The sequence below is a fragment of the Pinus tabuliformis genome, chromosome J (assembly GCF_031772625.1).
Source record: "Pinus tabuliformis cultivar Carrire ecotype Pingquan chromosome J, CPIR1, whole genome shotgun sequence".
Classification (NCBI taxonomy): domain Eukaryota; kingdom Viridiplantae; phylum Streptophyta; class Pinopsida; order Pinales; family Pinaceae; genus Pinus; species Pinus tabuliformis.
Window position 1 is genome coordinate 9779719 of NC_142295.1, and position 5775 is coordinate 9785493.

Consider the following 5775-nt stretch of genomic DNA (forward strand, 5'->3'; position numbering starts at 1 on the left):
ACTAAAAATATCTCGGCAGTCGAAGGTTTTAGCGGATGTTTTCTTAGTCGTGTGCTTACTTGAAAAATCGCATCAGTGCACTACCAATATAAAAGCACTAGTGCCGTAAAATTAAATAAAAGCATCGGGACTCGAAACAAATGTTTGAAGCACTAGTGTGTTAACTTTATAAAAGCACTGAGACTGGAAACAAATGTTTGAAGCACCTATTTGTTAACTTTATAAAAGCATCGATGCTTTAATAATAAAAATATACCATCTCGTACAATCTATGATACCATGCACTGGGGTGTTGAATACAAACAACACTAGTGCTTGAAAAGTAAATTGCCCCGATGCTTATGTCTTCTAAAAACGCCCCAGCCAATAATTTTCAGGATGGGCATCGGGGAAGGAAAAAAAATCTAACAGCCCTAGTGCTATTATCTTCTCCAATGCACCAGGTTGTTATGTGTAATAGTGCATTGGTGTGCTACTAATATAAAATAATCAGTGTTTTTAATTTAAATAATAACACCGGGGTTGGAAACAATATTTTGGAGTAGTAGGGCATTGGTTTTATGAAAGCACCGATTCTTTAATAATAAAAATGCACCGGGTCATACAATCTATGATACCATGCACCAAGATGTTAAATGAAAACAACACCGATGCTTGAAAAGTATAATGCCATGGTGCTTATGTGTTTACAAAAGCCCCAATGCTGTACTTTTCACAAAAGACACCAGGGAAGGCAAACAAATATTGCAGTATCGATGCTTTTACGTAATCTAACACGATGATGCGATTAACAGTAATGATACACCAATGCATTATAGGTGAATCACACTCGTGCATGAAATGCATATATTCCCAATGCATATTAATTTTACACATGCATTGGGATTTTGTATGTATGAATGCACCGAGATACCATTTTTTATCATTATAAATATTGTTGTTGAAAAATTCATATTTAGAGCGATGCACATTAATATACGATATCCCAGTATCCATTTTCTTCTTTTTAGAAACATCGATCTGTGACAGTGCAATTATTGTGATTTTTAAAATCTGTTATTCATCAAAAAACCGACATATATCTTATAACAATATTCATATAAATTAAATTTTGGTTAGTGCATTTGTACATGATGTTTGGAATAATTTGTTATATCATTGACATATATCTTATAACAATATTCATATAAATTAAATTTTGCTTAGTATATTTGTATATGATGTTTGGATTAATTTTCTATATGATGAGATTTCACATCTCTTCATTGTAATATTTAATCATCCATATATTTAATCAATGATATAACATTTCACATCAACATGGGACAATGCAATAGAATAAATTAAAATGTATTTTATTATATATGAATAAGAGACTCTTTTTCATACAAAATAGGATAGTTATTGGTAACCCCTTGTCTTTTAATTGGGACACTATGTCCATTACATTAAACAAAATGTTTGATTTTCACAGACAATTATTTCAAAAAATACAACAACTTGCATTGATATCCAAATATATCATCATTCTTCATTGGAATTGTTGTCAGTGCTCGAGCTACTTCCATGAATTGGGTTATTTGGACGAATGTTTTGTTGATTGCATCGATTTTTTTCATATTCTTCAAGTTCCATCTACAAACATAAAAATAAAGTGTAATGAGTGTATCTACATTGGTGAGAATAATGAAAATTTAAATAAATAATATACATCAATGTAAATTGAAAAGCAATGTACCATAGCAATAATTGAGTCCTGAACTATACACATTCTTTCAAAACCAAATCTCATGCCTTCTTTCAACAACTCTTCTGTTGGCACAGTTCCATACTTTGTTTCCTGCAAGTTTTATACCCCATAATAAATCATAGATTTAATATAAAGGATTTTTTTGTTATATTAATTGTAAACTTAGAGAAATAAAACAACATAGATACTTACAAATTCCACAATTAATTTTTCATATGCCAACATATACTCACAACACATATTTAACCTAATGTCAGTCAATTCTTCCAATGACACTTCTTTGTATGTTAACACATATTTGAAGACATTCAAGGATGGTTCTTGTAAAACAACTTAAAATATACAAAAATAAAATCTTAAGTTGTTATAAGGAAATATTAACAATTACTCACAAAATTTAATATTGACCCTTTATTTCCTTGTCATCCTGTTTTATGTGTTGAATGGGTTCCATTTTGTTTTTTTTTTGGAAGAAAATACTTGAAAATTAATATTTAATGCTAAATTATTTGTTTCGATGTACCTAATAGTAAAATTCAATGATTACATACATTTGAAGCACGTTGTTGTTGAGATGGATCTTCTTGTGATGCAACTATGTTTATTCCTTTGACCATCTCCTTGTGCATTTTTTTGGACATTCCTATTGGCATGTTTCAAATATTAGCTTGATGATCCTTTGGGATTTTCATAATCTTCCTAAAAAAGTAATAAACTATTTTTATATTGATATATGAAAACTAATTATAACAAAATTAATATTAATAAATGAATGCTTTGTAGTAATATATACATATAATTTTAGAAAAGCATTTTAATTAGGAATAATTTTTGTTGTTGTTGTTGTTGTATATTTTTTCTATTGCAAGTTTGACATGTCTCATTGACCATTGCTCTCGAAACACTTCTTTTAGTTTAAATATAACTTGGTTCTTGCAATCATTGGTTTAATTTATGTATTGTAAGTGCAAAGTATGTTTATACATTCAATCCATTATGTCCTTCATAGTTTTGTAAAAGTTTTTAACCCTTTCATTAACCTCCAACACCACTCCAGATGAGCTAAGGACCAATTCATCGTTATTTACATGTTCTATAATTTTTATTTTCTTAGAACGACAATTTTTTCTTTCGTAGTTGGTCCTTGTAGAACATTAAACATATGTAAATTAATAGATTTTTTGAAACATGTTATCTAATATTCTTAAGTATATTATTAATGAAAATTAAAAAAAAGAACTCATATTGAAGAATATTTTTCATTCCCCTGATTCATTATTATGCAATTTTTCCACCAGATTTTTACGCTCTTTTGGACATAGATAAAAAAGGATCTTATCGAGCTTACTCATTTTATGGCTCTTCAAGATACACACTAACCAATACATATTAGTTAAACCTACATATAGTTGAAACATAATACTTTTGTAAAGAATTTATAAAAAAACTTTCCTTTTCTGTTTTTTTGGTTGTGATATCATTGTGCCGATCAATATTTTTGTTACGTGACCTATTCTCAAACATTTTTTTTTCAATATACTATCTATATCATTCAATACAAAAGCCATTAAATATATTTTATAAATAAATCACATAATTTTCAACCAAAAAGAGGTATGGTAACTGGTGTGCTTATGTGCATAAACGCATTGATGCGTTTAATTTTGTAAATGCACTGAAGTGTTTAATTGTCGATCACCAACGCTGAATTTTTTATTTTATTTTTTAAATAACTTTAAATTATGACGGTGCGATATGTAACCATAAAAGTATCGCCTTCATAGTAAAAAATGAAAAATAAAAAATTAAACACAAGTTTTTTGGATTTAACAGTGATATTTGTCATAGGCGTACCAACCGTTTAAAAAAAAAACGGACAGGGCCGACAGGGATTGGATCCAATTCAATAAGTTGGCCCTATGTTTTACATGTCAAACGCCTTATATATAATATGACAAACCCATTAAATCTAAAATTCCTAAAATGAAAAGCCCTAATTGTGAAGTGGTAGAGGGAGTTAAACCCTAAGGTGAAATTTTGCAGTGACATAAGCAAGAAGAAGAAGGGTTTAAGCTAAGTATTGCTTATTTTATTTTATTTTTTAATTAAAACTAAATAAGAACATAGCTTGTAAAAAAATTTATTAGTAAAATCAATAGTAGAATTTTAAATTTTACTATGGAGGGTTTTATTTTTTCTAACTTTTAATTAAATCTAATAGAATTTGTAAAAAAAATTATTAGTAAAATCAATAGTAGAATTTTAAATTTTTACTCTGTAGGGTGTTGAGTGAAGCACCATACCTTTCATATTCTGATCTTTTGAATAATTATGTTGTTCCAAAGTATTATGCTGCTCCACAGTGCTCCTGGTATGTCTCTCCTGCAAATCTCTCCCTTGAAATTTTGGGAAAAATAATGAAATAGTGAATAACTTCTTACTATTTAAAAGAGTTTATGAAATGAGATTTCAAAAAATCAATTAATGCTCTTTTTTGAATAAAATTTGAACTTACTGGAGATGGAAAGGAAGAACTCCATGAAGGACTTTGGAGAATACAGAACGAGTTGGAATTTGAAGAATTGGTTTGATATTATGAGATTTTCTCCCCGCATTTGAGCAAAATCAGAAAAATAAACAATAAATTTTGTTTACATACCTAAAATTAATTTCGAGAACCATACCACAATTTGAATTTCAATATAGTTTTCAAACCATTTTTTAAGAAAAATGTGACATTAAGCGGAAAATGTATACTAGGAACTACGGTAACTCATGTGGGTGCATCCTAAAGGATAATTAGAGATGAATATGCCATTTTATGTGAATTTTTTTTTAGATAACTCTGAAAGCATCGGTGCTCTTGCAAACTCCTAGGCTTAGATAATCATGTGTGGTGTAAGCACATATGCCATAGAATGTAAAACTCCTCTCTATTCGAATGGGTGTTGACACATCGTATACATGTATCCCTTCCCATAATTACTACAATTCTTCTACCAATGGTTGTAAGTAGACATCCATATTCTTCACTTGTCTTCTACCAGAGACTATGAGAGCCAACATAAGATGTTCATTCTTCACGGACAACCATGGGGGGATATTTTTATTGATCACTACCATATGAAAAAGAGAATAATTTTTGTTTTGGAGGGAATATGGGTTGACTCCATCCATGGTTATACTAAGTGGTTGACTTTGTACTTCATCCTTGAATTTTTTAGGCCATGCATCCTCTATATGCTTCATGGCTATTGAATCTGTTGGGATTCACATAACTCCCGACTCACATATGTGTAAGGCATGCCATCCTTTCAACATAGATAATTCTTTGCATTGAAAGAGCCTTTGAATCCTTGGGATTATAGCCATGTGCCTCAATATATTATTAGGAGGACCATGTGATTTACCCTTTTTATTTATTTATGTTGTTTTTCATGCCCACATTTCGGACATATCTCTTTGTCTACATATTCTCCTCTATATAAAATACAATCATTCATACATGCATGATATGATATGTACTCAGCATCCAACATTTTTAACAATTTCTTTGCCTCTTTGCAGCTTCCAGGCATGACATTATCACTCAGAAGAAATTTATTGTTGAATCACGTGGAGTTGTGGACAACATAAATGTACAATGTCAATATTTAACATTCATAAAATCGACCATTTTTAATGTTGATTGTGTGAAAAGATTTCTCAAATATAAGGGACTTGATCATGGTTAATTATCTCAATATTGACGAGAAACATGCATTCAACAAGCCAAATTTTTCTTTCAAGTTGTACATTAACATCATTATCCCTAGTTGGGTAGACTTTGATTGGCCACCAAGTCCAAAGAGAGGGGTGGTGGAAGTAGATTTCAGGATTTTGAAAAAGGTATCAAGGATATGAGCATCATCCCCTAGCTCATCGTTTTGGAATGCATCTAACAACATTGTCTCCATGGCAGTCACATCTCATAAGTAATCATCCATACCAACCTCTATTTGATTTCCTCCATTGCCAACTTGTGA